Here is a 24266-nt window from a genome sequence, read left to right on the forward strand (position 1 = left end):
ATTAACCTTGTTGACTGGAAAACCTTAAGAATCTTATTGTACAAAAATGCGGCATTAAATCAAGAAGAAAATTTTAAATTTGCCCTATGGCACACATATAAAATAATTTAGGTATTTCCTCGTTCATTCGGCTATTTCCAGCACCTATTTTAGTTCGATCAGTAGATAATGAAAATAATTAGCATTCAAAATAATATTAATTAAATTAATATTGGATTCCTGTTCTAGTACTCGAACGAGTAAGACGTGTGCCAAGTACAATTAAAATCGAGTTTGCCTTATCGGTAGTAATTAGTGTTTAATTTAGATTTAATAGTGTAATTTCGAAAAGTGATTTCTGGACAAGTTTTGTACGTATTGCTTTTGTTATATTATTAAATCATATAAATTATATTAAATTTATACAAAGTGCATACCGGAGACTGGTTTTACCAGTCTGCTGGTTCTTGCTGGCCATCCAATTCAATGGATTTTAATACAAATTTGGATAGCAAAATTAGTTAAAGAAGAGAAATAAAACGAGGTTACTGTCTGTATTTACATGGACAGTACAAATATAAACAATACTCCTACAGTTTCTACCTTAACAATGGCCCTTCAAACTGCTACAAACAACATTCCAGCAACTACACCTCTTTCATACGTAACCGCTGCAAAATCTACACCGAAACCATCTTTTCCAAAAAAAGAACAGGCGATAGTTCTTCACGCAGAAGAAAACCTTAAACTTCTAGACTACGTTAAAGCCATTGGTGACATCATCGGACCAAAAAATATTTCCTTTGCATCCAGAATATCTAACAATAGGATCTGCATATATCTAGTGAACTCAAATCTCGTTGATCAACTTCTGAAATCCCATCCAACCGTTCAAATCGGACGCCTTACTTTAAGTATTCGTAAACTTGTCTCCCCAACAAAAAGAATATTAATTTCGAACATCTCTCCTTACATTCCCCATGAACTGGCCGAAAATGCAGTGAAAAGTCTTGGTTTCCAAATAGCCTCCCCCGTGTCCTTTCTTAAAGCGGGCATTCCAGGTGATGAATACTCCCACATACTTAGCTTCCGCCGTCAAGTATATATTTTTCCTCCCTCTGATAATTTTGAGCTTCACACCTCCTTGTTAATTCCTTTTGAAGGCAATGATAATAGAATTTTTCTGTCTACGGATAAAATGGAATGTTTCTTATGCAAACAATCGGGACATGTTGCTTCTAATTGTCCCAATACTTCATCTGACAACTTATCATCTGAAAATCCTACTGTTTCCCATGTCCTCCCAAATCCCCCCACCGAATCAACGTCACAGCAACAGAATACACAATTTCCATCTCATTCTGAATCATCTCCCTTCCAAACAAATCTATTTTATTTGTCTTCTTCCCCAGAGAATTGCGAAAATGATACAATATCTGAAAAGTCAGATAAACTATGTTTAAATTCTCATCTTTCACAGAAAAGGCCACGCTCATCTGTATCATCTATAAGCGATAAGACCCTTCAATCTGGGGAAAACCCTGCAATAGAACAAACTATGTTTCCTCCCAAACAAACAGTTCCTAGTTCTTCTAGCACCTCCAACACAAAAAAGAAAAGAAAACGTAGTTCTTCTCTCGACCCCAGTCTATCCACTGACTCCAAGCAAGCAATACACGAAGCCTATAAACAAAACCCAGAAGCTTTTGCAGTTCCTCCTGATAATATAATTGCCTTTATCGAGAACGCTTACGGCAGCTGTGACCCTGTCTCAGAAGCATTTAAATTCACAACAGATATTAAATCACTCATTTTAACTTTGCAATCGATAAACCCTAATTTTAAAGATAGGTCTACAAAAATCAGAATTACACGCTTAATTAAAAAAATTAAAACTAAAATACATTCTGCAACAGATGATTCTGAAAGTATAAACAGTCTTGATAATTCCCAGGATGCTTGTGATAAAGAATACCTGTCTGATAGTTCACAAACCTCGCAAACATCCAAACACTCTACATATTAATTTCAACCTTCACACTGATACAATGGAATTGTGACGGATTTTATCCCCGTCGTCCACGCCTTGAACAGCTCATATCTGAGTCTTCTCCTGACTTTCTATGCCTACAAGAAACAAACTTCACTGATAAATATTCCGGACAACTTAAAAATTTTACAGGTTACCACTATATTCGAACCACCCAACTTCGTGCCAGTGGCGGAGCATCAATTTTTGTTTCCACTGATATTTTCCATAAAGAATTTCCGCTAAACACAAACCTCGAAGCTATAGCCGTTACAGCTTGGTGTCCCTACAAAATTACAATTTGTTGCATATACATCCCTCCAAACTACTGTTTAATAAGTTCCGATCTTGAAGATTTAACTTCTCAGCTTCCTACACCTTTTATCTTAGTAGGTGACTTTAATGCACATAATACTATGTGGGGATCCGAAAACACATTTGGAAGAGGTAAAACAATCGAAAATTTCCTAAATAACGTAAATATAAACTTACTAAATTCAGGAAGTAGTACATACTTTCACATCCAATCAGGTAGTTTCTCTTCCATAGATTTATCTTTCTGTAATCCAGGAATATTTCCTTTACTTTCATGGTACACATTAAACAGTCTCTATGATAGTAATCATTTTCCTATTCTTATCTCTGACCAGTCAAAAATGTCCTCGAGAATTATAACAAAATGGAAAATCACTCAAGCAAACTGGGATCTTTTCAGAACCACTGTTAAGGGAAAAACCGATGAATTACTTTTTAACAATGATATAGATACAGATGTAAAACTATTAAATAATTGTTTAACTGAATCTGCTGAGGAATGTATTGGTAAATGCGCGATTGATCCTTCCAAGAAACCTGTTCCGTGGTGGAATGAGTCGTGCAAAATAGCTGTCAAACAATGCAAAAAAGCATTAAATAAATTCCGGAAGACCCGTACCACCACGGATTTAATAAATTTTAAAAAACTTAGGGCCAATTCTAGGCGTATTTTAAAAGAAAGTAAGAAATCCTCATGGAATCAATACGTTAGTTCAATCACAAAAGATACTTCTCCCGCGCAAATGTGGTCAAAGATAAGATGTATGAAAGGTCATAATACATCCAGCAAAATAGCCGCCATCTCCCTGCAGGATCATACAGTTACCGATGATCAACATATTGCAGATATCTTTGCCTCTCACTTTTCAGATAAGTCAAATATTCCGAATCTTTCCAATAACTCAGATACCAACATTTCCAGCCCCAAAATATTTTCTAACACCAGCTCTATGAATCTTCCTTTTAATCTCCTAGAATTAAACGAAGCCATATCTTCATTGAAAAACTCAGCAGCCGGTCCTGACGATATCCCATCAATATTCTTAAAAAATCTCCATCCAGACACACATCTCAAACTGTTAGAGTTGTATAATAAGATCTGGTCTCAAAACCAGTTCCCAACGTTATGGCGACAAGCGACTACAATTCCTATTAAAAAGAATGACTCATCTCCAAATCTTCTGAAATCATATAGACCAATTTCTCTCACTTGTTCACTATGTAAACTGTTAGAAAAGATAGTCAATAAACGCTTACTATGGTATCTAGAAAGAAATAATATCCTTGACCCATTCCAAACAGGTTTCAGATCAAATCGAAGTACAATGGATAACCTGGTCACACTACATACTGACATTGTTAATGCATTTTCGAATAGAAGCGAAGTCATAGCAGTAACTTTAGATATCCAAAGTGCCTTCGACACTGTACAAAGACCTTTAATTCTAAGAAAATTAACGGAATATAATTTAACTGGTAATATTTATTTATTTTTAAAAAATTTTTTAACAAGTCGATATTTTAGAGTATTAACAAATGGAAAAATATCAAAACCACACGCTTTGGACAACGGTTTGCCTCAGGGCTCAGTCTTAAGCACTACCTTATTTTTACTTAGCATGAATGACTTTTCCTCATATATAGAACCACCAGTCAGGTACTCGATATATGCTGATGATATTATATTATACTGCCGAGGCAGAGTCACAGCTACCACCAGCACTTTGCTACAAAACACAATAAACAAAATAGGCACCTGGTCTACGCGTGCTGGATTTGTGTTTTCAGCTCCTAAATCCAAAGTAATTCACTTTACCAAAAAGCATAGACCTAATCCACCCTCTATAACTCTAAACGGACTTCGTTTACAAACAGTTAATTATTTGACACTTCTTGGTATCACCTTTGATAAAAAGCTTATCTGGAGACAGCATATTCAGAAACTTAAAGGAAACTGTACCCAAAGAATCAATTTACTTAAATCTCTTGCTAGCTTTTCTTGGGGGGCTGACGAAGAATCTCTTCTTAAAATATATAGAGCGTTAATTCGCTCTAAGCTAGATTATGGCAGTATTCTTTATATGACATCTAGTAACTCCCTACTAAAGTCTCTAAACACGATTCAAAATACATCCCTACGACTATGCCTCGGTGTTTTCAAATCAAGCCCCGCCGAAAGTCTGTGCGTTGAATCTTCAGAGCCACCACTCCATCTAAGAAGGCAGCAGCTTCTACTTTCATACTTTGTAAGAATATCAGCAAACCCAAGTAACCCGGTAATAAATCTAATCAATCCCATAGAACCTCCCCCAGTAAACGCTTCCAATCAGTCTCTCACATTACCACAAATATTATCTCCTTTATTAGATTCCATCAACCTCTCCAATACTACTTCTATTTATACCCCCAAGACAGCTCCATGGATGCACAATCTTCCAATATTCAATACTGATTTATGCAGATTCGACAAAACAGAAACCCCAAACTTAATCCTTAGAAAATCCTTCCAAAACATCCTTAACTTAACACAATTTGATGAAATTTTATACACCGATGCATCCAAGAATGAAGACTGTTGTGGCTCTGCTGTGTCCACACTGACGACGACAATAAGCTCTGTGCGATTGCCTAAAAGTTGTAGTATCTATACCGCAGAATTATATGGAATACTCCAAGCATTAAAGACTTCCACCCGTCCTACTTCAAATGAAAGCATAAAAATCGCCATTTGCACTGATTCTCTTTCCTCGATTTATTCAATAAGATGCATTTTCTCGAAAAACCCACTAGTCCAGGAAATCCACACTATCTGTAACCAACTATATTCTGCTAACATAAAAGTCGTAATGATCTGGACTCCATCTCATGTTGGTATATTGGGAAACGAAAAAGCAGACCAAGCCGCTAAAGCAGCATGTTCTTCTGACATAGCCTTCCAAGAGGTCCAAATCCATATGGATCTTAAAATATTGGTAAAACAAAAAATCCTCAGCTCATGGGCGGACCTGTGGAGTAAAACAAAAACTAAGCTGCATGAAGTTCAGCCCAACTTATCTCGCGTCAATATCTCCTCTATGAACAGGAAAGAAAAATCAGTTCTTCACCGACTACGAATAGGGCATACACGTCTCACACATGGATACCTTATGGCATCAGAAAACCCTCCAGTATGCCACTACTGTAATAACGTCCTTTCCATCAAACACGTGATAGTGGACTGCTGCCAGTATGACTCTTCCAGAAACAAGCACAGCCTAAAAGGAAATCTAAAAGACATTCTCAGTGTTCCAAACCGTTTTGACAGTGTTCTTAGATTTTTAAAAGAAACAAGTTTATTTCAGCTAATATAAACAGTGCATAGTGATAAGCTTTATTGTGCTAACCTTTCTATAAAAAAAAAATGTTCATATTAAATTCTTGTACCTATACCTATATAAAATATGTATAATGTTGTAAACTACTGTACCCGTGTCAATGACCATAAGCTGTCGAGACACGTTAATTTTAAATAAAAAAAAAAAAAAAAAAAAAATTAATTTCAAAATGCACGTGAGTAAAATAATATTTGTAACAAAACTGATAATACTTACGGATGAAAATTATCAAGACCTCCAGCAGATAGTATTAATCAGGGTCATAAGGTTAATCCATTAATATATACAAATTTGTTTTTAATAATAAAAAATATCGTTAATAAGTCCATATAATAAATAAATAGCATTAACAAAAGAAGAAAATATTTCATTAATTCATGGCGAACAAATACAAAAGGTAGAGAATTTCATGAAACAAAAGAAAATATTAATAAAAAGTGGAATTCAACTGGAAGACCTTTATTAGCTAACCAACACAAATAAAACATCAGATCTTCTTCTCTTCTTCTTCTTTTTATGTAGACGTGACTCCGTTTCCATTGAGTTGTCGTTCCATCTTCCTACTGATCGTCTTCCTGTTGGGGAACCGTCTCTTGCCGTCTTTACTACTTATTTGTTGTCATTCGGCTTATATGATCGTTCCATTTTACTCTTCTATTTCTTACTCAGTTCTTGATGTTCTCCACCTTGCATCTACATCGTATATCTGTATCTCTAGCTCTGTCCCATAGTGTCTTGCCATCAATTTTTCAAGTGTTTTCATATCTGCTGTTTCTAACATCCTTTTTGTCCTTTCTGTGTCAGGTCGTGGTTCTGCTGCGTATATCATTATTATTCTGATGACTGTTTTGTAAATTCTGCCTTTCATTTCTTTCCCAATATTTTTATTCGTTTCGAACTGCCCACTAAGTAGTGTGGGTTTTTACCCACATATCTAGTGGCTCAATACATGTATACCTAGTGCACTGAAGATGGAACATGGATTCCGAAAACGTTTTGTGATATAGCCCGATTGGGTTTTTAAATTATATACCTTTTATAAAGAATTATTAATAAAAAATTTTATCTGTAGATTTATCTATCTATAGAGAAGTAGACAATTTTTGATGTTTTCAATATTTATATGGAATATCTTCTATACCATCTCAATTATTCTTCGTTGGATAGTATTATTAGAAAGGAGTATGGTTATTATTTTGAGAATAGAATAAAATTTTGAGTAATTTTAGGTGACTCACCGGTTATTGCAATGCGATATGCAGCTATATAGCTTGCTAGTAATGCTTTTTTATTTGTATTGTGTCATGACAAAAAAATCGCTTAAATTGTTTATTGTGAAGAGACTTTAGTTTTCTTTCAAATAATTCTACACTGTAGCTTAGTAAAAATAGCTGTAAAGCCATATTTAAGATACTCATCATTGTACAATCTGTTTTTCCTTATATTATTTCCAGACGGAGACGGTTCTAACGATTTTTTAAAAAAATTAATAGGCGGTGTAATAAATCTTTACCTTGAATTGGCAATGTTATTAAATGCAAGCGGTCCAGATGAAATTTCCAGCGAAATAATCAAACTACTCGACGATAAAGGCAAACATTCTCTTCTAAACCTCTTCAATAAAATATACGAAACATTACATATACCAACAGACTCGCTACTGTCAATAATTGTAATGATACGCTAATTGTAATGAACGCTAAACAATGTAGCGATCATTGCACTATCAGTCTAATGAGTCATGTACTGAAAATTTTCTTAAAAATACTGCACTCAACAATTTACAACAAAATACAAGTACACTAAGCGAAACACAGTTTGGTTTCAGAAACATCCTTGGAACCAGAGAAGCACTCTTCAGTTTGCAGGTCCTGGTCCAAAGATGTAGGGATATAGAACAACCAGTATATATGTGTTTTATCGACTTCGAAAAGGCCTTTGATTGGGTCACCCACGACAAACTGATAGGTGTCTTGAAACAGCTGGGAATTGATAACCAAGACCCCCGTATTATCAAAAATTTGTATTGGCATCAATGGGCAAACATTCGAATTGGTCAGAATACAAAGAAAGCAGTAGAAAAACGACGTGGAGTGAGGCAAGGGTGTATTTCATAGCCGCTACTTTTTAATATCTACTCCGAATTTATCCATGACCAATGATGATGCAGGATGCTTATAAACAGAGTAATCGATTTGATAAGTAAGAAACTAGCCTCTTAATTAGTTCGTAAGGTTTTATAAAGCAATTTGCAATTTGGTTAAATTTTGCAAAGGATTGTATATATTTTATTATCTTTTATTTTGTGATATTGACGATTTATGTAATTTTGGTAAATTTTAAATTGGTATTGTTATTTTTTGGTTTTTTGTAAGCTTTGTCTATAAAATTGTACAATTTTCAGTGACAATAAAGCATATTTCTATTCTATTCTATTCACGTCCAACCATCTCCTCGTGGTGATCGCCAACCTTCAAAAGAATGAAACTTAAGTATATAATTTTCCATTCCCAGACATATATTATGTATTTGATTTTTTTACTATTCATTTTAATTTTATCTTGACTACTAATACTTGAATTACTTATGTTTTTTTTTTCAATGATATTTTTTTCTCCAACACAGCCAATACCTTAATATTTTTGCTAGTCTATCTAACATTTTTGTTTTTCTTGTATTTTTGTCACTTTGATTACTAAACACTTATTTTTATCTTATTTGAACACTTATTTGATCTTCAATCTCGTTCCATCTCACATTACCCTAATCAGTTTTACTTTTACCTTTTGCATCCTGTTGGTGAGTTTTAAATTTTAATTTTTCTAAAATCAATACGTAACCAACAGCTATCGCCTGAAGAAACTAGTGTTAGATATATTTGTCGACGTAGAAAAAATACTGAAGACTGAAGTAGAAATGTGAGAACAATAAATTTAAAGGTGTTTCGTTTAACCATACTCGCCACACAGGTAGAATGTTATTGCTATTTATAGCTCGCTGAGGTTGACTTTTTATTAATAGCTTATTTAGTCACACGAGTTACATACATCAGGTATGTTATTATAAATATGGCTTTAAAAAGATATATGATATATTTTCGTTAACTGCTTATCCTTTTCGATGAATGCGGGAGGCAATTGAGTTAATTCGGTCTCAAGAAATTTTCCAGGAATGCAAGGATTTGTGTATCAGTTTGAATACAAGAACCTTTTTTATTTTATTCATTATCGGATGCATTTAAAAACATTCTTACAACCAAATTTGGAGATTTTGAACATTTGCTCGACTATAGATCAATAGTTAGTGCCCAATCACTTTATTTAATGTTGTATTATTATTTTCAATTCTTATCATTTTCTCTTTCTTCTTATAAACATAACCATCCATCATTAACCGATTAATGATCATGGCACTAATTAACCTTTTGAATAATCCTACTTATTTTCAGTTTTGCGCCATTTTTGCACATTTTTAAGTTGAAGTAGACAATGTTTGACAAAGATCTATCCAAGCGAGCATTCTAGCAGAAAAATGGTCCATCCATCCCGAGTTTTCTAAAACTCACCAGAGGAAGGTGAAATGCCATTTTGACGAACTTGCGAAAATAAGAGGTTTCAAGATACGGAACATATTTTCCGTATGGGTATTTTCGAGTATTGGATGATATTATTAATCAACAGAAATCGCGATTCCTTCCAATGAATGAAATTGTTTTCAATTTCAATGTTTTGTAACCTGTCACTTTGCAAAATTTAAATAATACTGATCTAATTAATAAAGCACTAGAATTTGTTGAAATATCATGGATCAATAATTTGCCATGGAAATTCTCAGTTTTCGGTCCACCTTCAGAGATGAAATAGAAAAGTCAACATCTATTAAAGAACTTGCTGATTTATTAATAATAAAGAATCATTTTATGTCACGCAGCTTTCATAAAGTATGCTTCTTCTTCTTCTTCTAATGGCGCTACAACCCTTTGTGAGTCTTGACCTGCTTAAAAATGTTCTTCCATTCTGCCCTGTCGGATACTTTCCTTCGCCACTGCCTAATGTTCATGGTTTTAAGATCCCTCGATTATCTGGCATTCTTTCTAGGTGACCAAGCCAGTTTAGTCTTTGTGACTTTACAAATCTGACAATATCTGCGCTCTGCATTAGTCCATCCAGCTCGTGGTTCATTTTAATTCTCCACTGACCATCGCTACATTGGGTTAGTCCAAATATCTTCCTTAGTATTTTGCGCTCAAATATTCTCAGTTGATTTTCATCAGTGGTTGTGAGGGTCCACGTTTCACATCCATATGTGACCACTGGTCTAATTGAATGGGTGATTGGAAAAAGGATAACATGTTTTTAGAAAATAAAAAAAAAACTGTTTTGCGCCGAAGCCGCTAGTTTTACAAAAACATTTCTATTGAACATTTGTGTACTTTGACAATGTACATTTAATGCCCAAGTATTAACAGTCCATGCCTATTAGATAAGTAGTTATTGATATTTGAAAGTACAAAAATCCTTTTTCCACTCAAAAATCGAAAACATAAGTAAAACAACATAAAACAGGGCATTTATAAAGAACTAATTTTTAATTCAGAAACAAACTTGAAACAAATGGCATTTATATTCTTTTTAGTCTTCTGTATACTTTCGAGATGGAAAGGTTTATATTATCTTGTTTCTTCATATTAAAAAGACCATAGATGAATCCATTAATTAATTCAGACGCCATGATAAAGCCTTTCATTGTTTGGGTATATGTTAAATGTCTGTATTTGCTTATGGTAAATGACTGTTTTTTTTTTTCAACATCTTTGACAGTCTTTTTAAAATATTGTGGCCACCAGACTTTGAAATCAAGTATATCGGTATTTGTTAGCCGTTTTACTTGGACGTTATTATTGTTCTTTTTCTTGGAAGACGCAATGATTTTTTTGCATTGCGTTGTACGGCTTTGTTGGAGAGAGCATGTAAACTTATATAAGCATTGCGGCAAATTTCAACTCTGCACGTACCTTTCATAGCAAAATTCTTAAAAGAAGAAGAAAACTGTCTAGCTTTTGCTGACGCAGGAGGATGTCTAGCAACATCATATCTTATCTCTATTAATTCGATTAGGTATGTATTTTTTTCATGTTTTGATCTTCCACTATAAACGATCCGCCATACATTTCTTACGACAAGTGCAATCTGGTCCGTTTACTTTAACATTAACTAGTTTACCTTTATGTGTAACAAACTCTCTTCCTTTTTTTCTTGCCAATTATTCCCTTTTTTTATGTAACATTTTTTATCGAGCTTTTTCTTTTTTCCTACATCTGCAGGTTCACACTCCGAATAATCCGACATTTCTATAAACAAAGATCAAATTGTAATATTTTTATTCAACAATAACTAAATTCTAACTTACCTATTAGATACTGAACTATTAAATTCTAGATAACTTCAATTTTTACGGCAGGTCAATGTTGAATAATATTCACTTTAAAACAACTTTTAAAATACTTTTCAACAATAGCTATAACTCAACAATACTGTTTACTCGACGAAAGTGCACACCAAACTAAAAATCATCTGTTCCAGACTCAGAAGGTTTATTAAGCGACACGTTTTGAACATTGCGTGGATAAACGATAACATTCCAGTAATATTATCCTTTTTCTGCTCAACAAAAATATTTTTACATAAAGTCGATCGGCGATTTTAACGTTTTTGCGCTCAGCCGATAGAAAATACAAATATTCATAAAATGGCTATCTCACTTTAATTCTCCATATTTTTGGAATGTTATTCTTTTTCCAATCACCCATTCAATTACTGTTTTGTAGATTCTAAGCTCAGACTCACGATTCAGCAACTTACTTTTCATTAAATCTTTGTATGCATAAAAGCACTTATTACCGCTAAGAATCAGTGCTTGTATTTCTTGACTGATGTTGTTGTTGCATAAGTATGCACTGGTATAATATTATTTATTACAATATCTTCTGTGGCTACAACTAGTTCTGAAAGATCATTTTTGGAAATAAAATTAATAAAAACCTATTTAAGACAATCTATGGGACAGTAGCTATTCTTATTCTTAGCAATTGTTAAACTTTGATGATGTTATTGATACTTTCGCGGAACAGAAAACTAGAGGAAAATAATTTTATTAATAAATATCTTGTTAACTTTACACTATTATTTTGCTTTAAATATGTAATACCTATATCTATGCTTTTGAAAATTAGATATTTGACTAAAATAAACCCAATAATACTGTTGGTTAATTATCTCAGTGATTTATTAAAATTAAATTATAATGTGACGATCCCCATCCGATGAATTATTTGCCACGGCTTCAGATAGTAGGGTTACTCCACAGACCATCAGCTTAATGATGGTCCTTCCATCATGATGGAAGTGTGGTATGGCCGTTGCCTATTATAAGTGAAAAAAATTGATACCAAAGTAAAGTAGATGACCAGGTTGTACAAAAAATTACAATTATAATAACAGTTATGCTTTTTAAGTCTTACATGATACAGTGATACAAGATACAATGCAAAAAGGAAAAGAACTGTTAACCACAAATAAAACAGTCAAAGTCGAATACCTCAGTCACATCATGAGGAACAGCGATAGATATGGATTGCTGCAACTAAGATATGGATTGATATGAAAAGTAAAAGCAAAAAGAGTACCAGGAAGGCGAAAGATTTTCTGGTTGAAGAATCTACGTACGTGGTTCAACAAAACAGCCACAAATATTTCCAGAGCAGCATTGTGCAAAGTTCACATTGCTATGACGGTCACCAATATCTGAAATGGATAGACACTACAGGAACAAACAAAAAACGAACGCAACAACATGCGGTGTTCCCAAGTGGTCACCCAACCAAGTATTAACCGCACCTGACACTGCTTGACTTCGGTGATCGGACGAGAACCGGTATATTCAGTGTGGTATGGCCGTTGCCGATTATAAATGAAACAAATTGATACGAAAATGGAGTAAGTGACCAAGTTGTACAAACGATTTAACAGTTATGATTTTTAAGTCTTCTTTACGATCGTCTTACGTGAAATTCAATTTGTTCGTTCTTTTCGTAATATAGAGATCTGTCGTAAGCATAGAATATTTGATAATATATATATATATATATATATATATATATATATATATATATATATTAATCGGTTTTAAAACGTCTTGCGACATTGTCCTATGCCTAATTTCCATGACACTCTATCATTCCATTGGCCCTCTCTAAGATCTCTTGCGCTCATCGCCTCCGTTACTCCCTCTCTCCAAGATTTCTTGGGTCTTCCTCTCTTTCTGCGGTTTGGTGGTATCCATTGCATAATTATTTTTGGGAGTCTTGAGTTATCCATCCTCTGGACGTGTCCGTACCATATCAGCTGTTTTCTTTCTATGTCTGTTGTTAGAGAGCCGTCAACCCCCATTCGCTGTCTTTTCGAATCATTATGTATTCTCTCTCTGCGTGACACTCCTACTGATCTTCTAAAAGCGTCCATTTCTACTGCCTTCAGTTTTCTTCTGTTGTTTTCGGTTATTCGGTTATTATAAGTTTCCGCTCCGTACAATAGACTGCTTTTAATAAGAGATTCGTAGATATTGTGCTTTTTTCTTTTTCTTATTTCATGACTCCACACTTTCCTATACTGTTGTACGGAGTTGAGCCTTGGACTCTCACAGACGCTACATGCAAGAAAATTGAGGCTTTTGAAATTTGGCTTTATGGTCGAATCCTGAAGATATCCTATACCGACCACGTTACTAACCAGGACGTTGTATTAAGATTGCAAAAAGGAAAAGAGCTGTTTACTACAACAAAAACAGTTAAAATCGAATATCTTAGTCACATCATGAGGAACAGCGAAAGATATGGGTTGCTGCAATTAATTCTTTAAGGAAAAGTAGAAGGAAAACGCGGACCAGGAAGGCGAAGGATTTTCTGGCAGATAAATATACGTTCATGGTTCAACACAACAATCACAAATCTTTTCAGAGCAGCAGTTTGCAAAATACAGATTGCCATGATGGCCGCCAACATCCGAAACGGATAGGCACTACAAGAAGAAGAATTCGTAAGTTCTGAAAAAGGAAAAAGAGAGCAAGGAAGCGGGGTTTAAGCCTTTTTATATTCATAAAATGATAACACTGGTTGCGAAGTAGAATTAACACTAAAACTAACTCAAGATAATTGGTAGAATAGGCAGATTCCGAGGTGAACTCGTAAAGCTGTTAGAGACTCTAGAAGTACCAGAGGTGAACTATCTGGTTTGAAAAATTGATGCTAATGAGAAGAAATGAGAGATCCCTGTTTTAAACCTTTTAAAAGTCTCTTCGGAGAGTAGAATCCAGGATGGGCTTTGATGTTATCCTTGTCCAATAATATTTGACTCAAGATCTGTCTATATTTATAGCTTGGGTTACAGTACAATTGTAAGTACTCGTGTATAAGGTAGATGAGTTTTAAGTCACTGTCTAGTAGGATCAAAAGTTTCAGGTCCGTTGATGGAGTCAGGACGATTATTGGTCAACATCAAATACAAAGATTAAAAAAGATATTCAGATCAAATTATATAACAATTCCTGTACTAATCCTGACATACTGTAGCGAGATTTTGACAACTACCAAAAAGACAAAAAACGCTGAATATATGCATAAGAAATGAAATTTTTAAGACGTGTTAAAAATTGTTTCACACTTGATAGGATAAGGACTTATGCTAAGCTAAATATATCTAACCTAAATGAGGGAACGAGCAAATACAGAAATAGTTGGAATAAACACATTCAAACAATGAACTAAAGAAGATTTCTGTTAAAAGCTTTCGAATATAGATTTTCAAGAATGAGAAGCATAAGACGTCAAAGGAATCGATGGGTACCGTAACAGAAACATAAATAAAATAAGAAAAAAACTATTTAAAGCCACTATCCCTGTAAGTATAAATTCCTAATGATAACAAAGTTGTTTCCTTGATTTTTATTATCGTATCACTTGGGCTCAATAAAGAGTTTTTATTTGGTAACATAATATTATGATGAAACAATTATATTTGTTATTAAACGGTAATTACCGATAAATAAAGGATTGCCTAATTAATTCAATTGATGGATATTTGTGAATTCGTGAATTTCTGGAAAATGTATTTTACAATGTTTGATTTAAGTATATCTTTACAGCTTTTTCCAATGACCTAGATAACCTTTTACTTTGTGCTCTCTGTGGTAAAATTTAACAACGTTTTAATTTTCTTGATTATTTTTGCATTTTTTTTATAATATATGTATTTACTGGGAAATCCAGTTAGTCCAGTACTATCGATATTCTTATAAACAAATTGGAATAAACAAGTGTGTACTTGATATTTCAGTGTGTAATATATTACAGTCATTTATAAATTTCATAAATTTTATTAATTTATTCGGTGTGAATTGCATTTGCGGATTCTTGCTTTTGAGTTCAAATAATTTTTTATATCTGTGCGTTTTAAAAATTCTCCGTTCATTCGCGATGTAAACCTTTGGCTAGGTTTTTTTTACTTTTTTTTCTAGTCTTTTATTTTTCTCTGTTCCTTTGATCTGTAGGCTGGATGAATGTTTTCCAAGCTTGTTTCTTTTTCTTTACTAAATCCCTAATGTCCTCGTTCCACCATTTCGTTCTCATTAGTTTTCCATTGTATTTTCTTCTTCCATACATTTCCGCCCTTTTCAGTAGTATTTCCCTAAACTTTTCCCATCTTTCTTGCAGTGTACATCCGTCTTTGTGATTGTTTAGTCTTGTGAATTTTTCATATATTTCCTTTTGTTGCTAATTCCTATTTTCTGTAGTCAATCAGGCTTTTCGCGTTTCTTTCTATTGCTACAAATGGATATTTATCTTGTATATTTTGTTACCATAAAGTTTTCCCTATTAAGAGGTCGTTTCATCTGCAAAAGCCTATCGTTTTCAAATGATAGACTTTTAGATAGATTACTTAGATAGAAAAGTAAAAGAGCTACGTATGGTTATATTTTTACAGATGTCAATAAATAAACAAATTAATTCTATTATTTTATTAAATCATAAGAGATATGAGTCGCCTATTTTCAAAATTACCAATCTCCACCTTGACCAATTTTACCAGGAACCGCGGCGAAATTCTGTGGTAGCTTTATTTCGGTTACGATTTGCCTAATTATTATAATCAGTTGTAAATACGTAATAAGCATTTTGTTTCACACACATTTTTTATAGTCTGTCAAGTATCTACTAAGAAAATTCAAAAGGAAAAATGGACATTGGCGATTGTGATACTAATACTGTAACTTTGGTTACTTTGATACAAATTTCGTTGCCTCCAAGTCATTTGAAATGGTTCTAGTTAAATTAAAAATCATTCTTGTCAAAATTAATTTTATGTTAATAAAATTACAAATATAGTGCTATATTTTCTTCACTTTGTGGACCACAGAATGAGTCTTCGTGGTTAGGTACGCTTGGTAGATCCATGTTCTGTAAAGGTGCTTTGTAGTATTCCAACTTTGGATTTTTGAGCCAAGTGTCTCCAAAATGAACTCTTCCGACTGAAATTTTGTATATTGTTGGCCTCAAGTATGGTAGGACTGATACGAGATAGCCTTTCTTTAATCTTGGTTAAGCTTTGAAACTCCCCAGTTGAAACGTTAAAATTTGGATCACCCTTCACCAAAATGTACCCAGGTTTTTTGATAGATCGCTTCAGATAAAGTCGTTTACATTCGGTAAGTTTAAAATGCCACTGCCTTGTAGCTTTAATGAAGCTCCCAGCCTCGGTCTTCCACTCAAAAAAGTTAAAATCTTAGTCAGCTAACAAAACAGTGGTATAATCTTTCATTTCATTGTAATATTCTGCAGGTTTAATACTAAATACATAGTTAAACTTTATTACCCCTTCGGATTTCAGATCGGATGTCGTAGCCATTTTGATAAAATGCAATAAAACGGTCTACATTTTTTATTTATCTCATTAATACAGGAATATTTCCATAAAAAAATTATAAAACTAATATTCCAGAGTATAACAGCTTCTAACATACGGCAGAGATGGGTTTGCCAGTCACGTCAGAAATGACCTGCATACAATAAAATAAAAATAGCCATCATATCTTAGTTGGACCTATAAACCGAAGGTTGTGTAAAAATTAGATCATAATTCTAATTTTTGTTGAAAACAATGCATAGCAAAAACATTAGTCTAAGAAGTGATATGATAATAATGAACCGGTTTAATCCAGTTGGAAGACCAATCGTTGATCAATACCACCATTCTTATCTGACCTCTTTGACCAGAAAAAATTCTGAACTGGATATTACCGGATAGTGTTGACAGTATTTCAACTTTCTTTAATGTAAATTAAAATGGGAGTATTACTAACTTTGCCCCCTGCGATAAACCGATTGTCTGGTTTGCAGTGACTTGCGTAAGGGGGCTTACCGTTTTATAGACATTAGTATTATTTTTGAACGAAAGAAAAATATCAAAACTACAAAAAAAACATATTTCCAAAGTCAAATTATCGTATTTTTTTTTAATTCATTACAGACAAACGTAGAAAAAAATTTGTTGCTATCTAAGCAAATGTTCCTTTAATTTTTTGATCGTTCGAATCCCTCCGTGAATGCAACTCAAATATAGTTGAAACATACTCTAGATAACCTGGCTGAACAATTTATGTCCACAAAAAAGGTTCTAATGTCGATGATCCCTGATTATGTGTCAACAATTGATATTTTTTCTCCAAACTTTTCCAGATAGTCCTTTACATCACCTAGTTGTACTTTTTGGTAATATACTAGTACTTCTAATTTTTGAAAAAAGTACATTTAGACATTTTTCTTCGTATTTCTCTACTACAATTTCTTCTGTCGTTACCATCGGTATGCGCGAGATGGTAGAATGGCTGCAGAAGTCATATGACTGCTCTTCTTCTTCTAGTGTCGACTCCACTAATGAAGATTGGCTATAACCATTTTAAATTCATCTCTATCTTCTACTTTTCTTAAAAGCGTGTTTGTGTTTAACTCGGTACAGTCGCGAATGTTTTCAGCCAGGATATTTGTCGTCTACAAGGACCCCTTTTTCTTTCAATTTTACCCTTCATAATTTGCTGCAACAACTCGTACTTCTCATTTCTAAGTATGAGCTCCAAGAGCTATGGATTCAGATCTTGAGCAATCTAGATAACCATTGTTTTTGTTTTTTTTATGTTTATTTTTAAAACAAACTGTTCTCTAGTAACACAAATTCTGTTTAGTAGCGTCTGCAGGTTTTTCTCACGTTCAGCGATAATGACTGTATCGTCGGCATAACGAATGTTATTAGTCTTTTTACCATTTATCTTGATCCCTTCTATACAGTTTTCAAGTACTTAAGCTGTCGTATTACAGCTGTCAAAAATTAAGATGAATATTATTGCAAAAAAGTAGCGAAATTCCTAATAAAATCTTTAAAAGTATAAAGTGTACTTAGTAATCTTAAATGTATCTTAAATTTATCTACTTATATCTTAAAAATGTATCTTTTAAGAAAATTCCTTACGATTTTATCAAGAAATTACTTTAAAGACCAATTTATTAATATTGAAAATATGTTTATGTATTTTAATTATATAAAAATATTTCAATAATCTCAGTTAATAGAACCACTTCTGTGTAGATTTTATTGTTAAAATGTTGCTCTGACGCTATCAATTTTACCATTAGTTTAATTGGTCAGAAAGTTTTCTTATATCTTTAATGTGCAATCATCTAAGACATTATAGTTTGTCTATCAGTTTACCTTGTCTATACGGCGGAAAGCTTGGCTTCGTTCAGAAAAATATTCCCCTAAGATTTTTTTACATAATCACTTTCATGAGATAACCATATAGTTCAAAAGGTCACCCAGGCTAAATTGTCAAATTTTTTTAAACATATAGACAAAAAAGATCTGTTGTAAGTTTTTTCTTTGTATGCAATGACGATGGGTCTTAGGGGGACGTTGGGCTTATGGATTTTTGGCAGGCCATTTTTTTTTTGGATTTTTTGATGGCTGGAGGTAGAGTGGACTTATTTATGATGAATTTGGTCGTTTTTTCTAGATAGGTGGTGGGATCGTTTGGGACGCGTGTGTATCTGTGGAATTAAGTCAGTGCATAAAACTGCCCAACTCAGAAATTAGCAAAACATCTCGTCTTATCTTTTCAACCATTAGCCGGAAACGCCTCGTCTTTTATCAAAAATTCTTTCCATTTCATCGATCTTCTGAAAAACACTTCTATTTCACCCTCAGATATACTAGTTAGTTTTGGTATTGTTTCTTTATTTACCAACATTCCTATAGATCACACCATTTCCATCTTGGACTCTAAACATCAAATCCCCCAAGACACATTATCTCTTATAAAACACTGCATGTTTAATACATACTTTTTATTGCAATATTATTTCTATCGTCAAATCAAAGGTTCCCCAATGGGATTATCTTTCTCTCTCTCACTCGTAATACCTGATATATACATGGAACATTTCGAAACAACAGTTCTCTCGTCCTCATCAAATCTCTAACCCAGCTGATGGTTACGGTACATTGATGACACCTTTGTCATTTGGCCCCATGGTAAAGACACATTAGATCTCTTCCTCTCACACCTGAATGGAATACATTCCAGTATTCAATTCAGAAACACCCACCTCACAGTTTTTTTCTATTCCGTGTACCGGAAACCCACCCATACAAACCGTTATATTAATGCCCAGTCACATCATCACCCCGCTCAACTCAATTCAACAATCTTGTTTCGATAAGACATAGTGGCGACCAACACAGATCATCCGAAATCAATTCAATAAGGCAAACACTTTTACAAAATGACTATTACAAAACCCAAATCAATAGTAGCATTCAAAAACATCTAAATCCCATTCCATCCAAAAAAAGAAACCTTGCCGCCTGATTAACCCAAAATCTTTCTACTTTTTATCAAAGGTGTCACACGTCTACAAGATCAGTAAAACTCTTAACCCTTAAAACATCAAAACGATCTTCACTACTCAGTCCAAGTTGTCCAATTTCGTCAGATCTGTAAAAGACCCAATCCCCAAAGAAGACCATGGTGTCTACCTTGTTCCAGTTGACCACGAACTTACATAGGACATACAAACCGACGAACTTATAACCGTATTTACAAAGATTCTATATCTGTAAAACGTTTCAAAACTACTTCAGCTCTAGCCCAACATCATATTTAGACCGGTCACAAAATAGATTTCGAAAAAGCAAAAACCGTCGCTCGTATCCGCTTCTTAAAATCGTGAAGCCATCGAAATTGACGAAACGCCCAATAGCTTAAACACACGCAATGACGCTAAAAGACTGCCAACAACATAGCGACTGCTACTTCAGCGATCCCCCGCGTTAACCGATCCCGCTCAGACCGTTCTCGCGCATACTGAGAGTATAAAAGCGGCTACACAAGGTAAGACGATATTCCTCTTGCTAATAGCTCCAAAATGGGTGCCAAAACGTCGAGTTTCAAATTCCAAAAAGCGGTTTTTCCCGAAAACTATATATATATATATATATATATATATATATATATATATATATATATATATATATATATATATATATATATATATACAACAATGATGGTATGCATATCCAAACATGTGAGCACTTATAATTATTAGATATACATCAATATGCTACTTAAGACATAATGTATCAATTTGAACTAAAAATTTAAGTTCGTATGAACTTAAAATTTGGCCCCTACTTGCTTAATCGACCACCTGTGGATATTTGTACTTGAATGATAAGATATCGATGTAATTAGATAAATGGATGTTTACAGTATTACAGGTGGTGACGTTTTAAAAATTTTTGATACTTTTTTTAGCACATTTATTTAATCAGCAAAATTACTTTGTTATGTTACTTGGAAATAGAAAAAAATAATCCAATGCTTAAAAAATTGGACGATTTTTTTTATTTCCAAATAACACAACAAAGTAATTTGTATTTTTGGAGGGGATTTTATAGTATTTTTCAATTCTTTAGGCCCATTCGTTTCTAGCTCTAGATCATTGATTGATTTTTCAAATGCAGTAGTATAAAATATAAAATAAGGCTTTGAATTAGAATTCGACAGTGAATCGAGTCAAACAATGGATGCGTAGTAAGAAGAGATACCTCGGCTTGGTGACATCCATCCATGCGTTGATCTCCACTGGAAGGCGATATATTGCTAGAAAACTAAAATATTAGTTTTCTTTTTTTATTTTTATGACCTTGTTGACCGAAAGTATACTATAAGCCTTTTTAAATATACATTTTATAAATACATCTAAAAGTCTTATTTGAGGAGCTTTTTTACAAAACTACATAAATCCACTTTTCAAAAATTTTCAGAAGTAAAAACGTGCTGCAGCTGTTGTACTTAAATTTTCGAAATTTCAGAGAACGTAATCAATTTAGGTTAGATTTAGAGAAATAAAACATTATTTTTATTGATTTACATTATATTTATATTGATTTGCGTTAACAAAATATAGCCATATGTCTGTTGGAGATATCGTGTTTTTTAAAAAAAGATGGGAGATATTAACTTTTGTCAAACTAACAATCTTAGAAATAAAAAATATTAAACGGTACCCACTAAAACAAAAAAAAAAAATGAGGAGTACAAAAAATTTAGATGTGAACATTTTTTGGCTCATCCTCCAAGCAATCACACTCGCCATCATGGTAGTTGTGGGTTTCTAGATCTAGATCACTAGTAACTTTGTGTTAAAGAGGATTAATATACCAATGAAGATCAGGGATGTCTTTCCAATTTTGTCCAAATTGGGTTTGCAATAAATGAAGGACATCTTTTTTTTTCTCTTCAGTCATGGAATGAGATAGTGAGATTTGGGGCAGAGCCTGAAGAAAATCATTTTTATTTCTTTACAATACTTCTAAAAGTTTCTGTTCCACTATCGAACCTATAGTTGGCGCAGCATTTTATTTTGGTTGAAGTATGCCGGTCCCTTGTTTTGATTTTCTTAATAATGAGGCGTTTGGTTTGGCAGATTCCTTTTATTTTTTGATAAATCATTTCAAAGATTTTGATATCGTATATCACCCAGTCTTGTCCCAGTTTCTGTACAGAGCCAAACTCTTCGTAAATACAAGCATACTCTTCGCTCGAGATGATGGTATCAGTTTTTTTCAAGCGCTTCTCCACACGGTCAAAAGCTCGATCAGCTGTGGCCACGAGTCGGAAAGTTTACATGAATTATCTCTATATTCTCTGGAGCCTCATTTTTAAGCCAATGACACAAAACATGAACAATATAAGCATTTTTATTTTGGCCAGCGCAACCATCATAAAACAAAGATACTGCAGAAAAAGACGAAAGATCTTGGTGTCTTAAGTGATGGATGAGTGCAGATCCAATTTGATTTGCTCCTCTGCTTCCCTGCGTTTCATTCCGCGTATAAAATGTTGGTGCCTTTGAGTCAATAGGCACACAGCAAAATGCATAGAATGCAATTTGTCGGCGATAAAAGGCATCGCCGATTGTAGTTTTAGATAGTGGTTGCACTTGTTGCAAATCAAAAACAAAACTATAAGTATCACTGGGAACTTCCTTCATTGGTTTGTAAAACGCATCCGCTCTTAGCTTGTGAATACGAAGTTCAGTCATTGGACTAATTCTTTCAACTGAGCCGCGAGCGTTTTGTTGAATAAGATATTTAAGACGAGTGCACGTAGCGCATGCGTCTGTAGCTGGAGAGGAAAATCCAATGTTAAAATCGGTTACAAAAATACGGTAAAAACATGAATAGCTCACGTGTAAATCGGCAGTGTAAGCATCCATAAACATTTTATATAACTTATTTACACTTAACTCTGCTGAAAGGTAAATTCTCTTACTTTTTCCTCTTCCATAATGAGATTCGACACAATTTAGTTTACCAAGAAATTGAGGGAATGCTTCCTTTTTGGCTCTGAAAGAAGCTTCTCGTCGATAACCACCTCTATTTTCTTTGAGCAGCAGACCTTAATTGACGACCTTTCTAATCCGCAGTAGTCGAGAGGCAGGTATACCCATTGAGAAAGCAAAAAACTTTTTACCGACAGGAATCATGCGTTTCTGTTTCTGACTATTGAGAAACAATTTCACAGAAACCGTTATTGTGCGAGTTACAGAGCCAGGCGCACCACTTCCCCTTCTTCTTTGGGGCTCGAAAGCAGATATATTTCATCAAAACAAGATCTTGTTTCTCTTTACCCTCTGCCATGTAGGCTGCTTGTCGATTAATTTTCATATCATCTTAGGATACCGTACCACAACGAAGATTTTTCGAATTATGGGCACATGGTCTGGTCTTCTGTTTTAGAAACACTAAATGAGGACCACTATCGTTGTACTTCATAATTTTTGAACGCTCCCTCTCACTTGTTTTGATGGATCGTCTTTTTTTAGATCCCACCGTTAAATTAGCAACAGTATACATCTCAAAATAACACGCAAAACACAGAAACAACGTTGACATACAACGAATTCACAATATCCCGCCTCATCGAACGGAAAAGTACTGATAATCTCATACATGATCTCATACTGCGTGGCATGGCATGGCTACGCTACACACTGTCAGTACGACCCGTGAGTAGTTTTAGAACTAACGAATATTATATTTTGTTTCACGAATCAACATCTATCTAGAGGATGCTTTTAAAACCAAACAAAAATAGTAGAGGAATAGTTCTGCAGGCCGGAGGATTTATGCAATTTTGTAAAACAAAAACTAACTTAAATGGTTAGCTAAATAAGTTAAGTTTTGTATAAAAAAAGAGTGAACATGGGGTAAAGGTTTTTGAGTGGATTCATTAAGTTTTGTGGAAGAAACGTGATTGTTAGGCTCATTTTAAATGGTATAGACAAATCTAAGGCAGACCAAGCTCTCGAAATTCAAGAAAAAATGTATTTTAGCCGGAAATGGATTTATGCAGTTTTGTAAAAAAGCTCTTCATTTGTTTTTTTTTTTATTATTAAAGGCATTTATATCAGAAGATAGGCTTTATTGCCTGGCTTTCATTGCATTCTCACAGTGGTTATAGTCGGTTTGCTATTCCCAGTCTGAACTGTCTAGTGAATTTAGTAATTATTTTTTTGTGACGTTAGTTACTTTTTGACAGACTAGAAGTTCTGGAAGACTGGAAATTACTATACAACCAAGCAAACAAGCAAACCTAAACAAACGTACCTAAATAAAATAGAACTTTACGAATTACCGACAATCAACTGAAATATACAATTTTTAAATATATACTACCCAAAATTTTATGGGTATATACACTTCCACTATTTATAATAATTCTTCTTTTTTTAATTAAAGAGGTGTGAATAAAAGTTTATTTAAGCTGTTTTTACTGTGAGATAGAAACTTTTGTGTTGTAGGTTTCCAACTATGAATCTGTTAAAATATGACCGAGCTGAGCGAATAGACCTTACTATACTTCAGACCTTTATTTTTTTTTATCAATAATCAAATAAGTTA

The 24266-nt window shown here is 33.8% G+C and overlaps 1 protein-coding gene and 1 pseudogene across 1 annotated transcript in view; one reads left to right on the plus strand and one right to left on the minus strand.

Annotated features, from left to right (window-relative positions):
• LOC140443322 (uncharacterized) overlaps window positions 1-24266 on the plus strand; it is a 62245-nt gene that overhangs the window by 28529 nt on the left and 9450 nt on the right. The window lies entirely within an intron of this gene.
• Window positions 12540-12658, minus strand: LOC140444796 (5S ribosomal RNA; annotated as a pseudogene).

This window comes from Diabrotica undecimpunctata, chromosome 6 (genome assembly GCF_040954645.1).
Source record: "Diabrotica undecimpunctata isolate CICGRU chromosome 6, icDiaUnde3, whole genome shotgun sequence".
Classification (NCBI taxonomy): domain Eukaryota; kingdom Metazoa; phylum Arthropoda; class Insecta; order Coleoptera; family Chrysomelidae; genus Diabrotica; species Diabrotica undecimpunctata.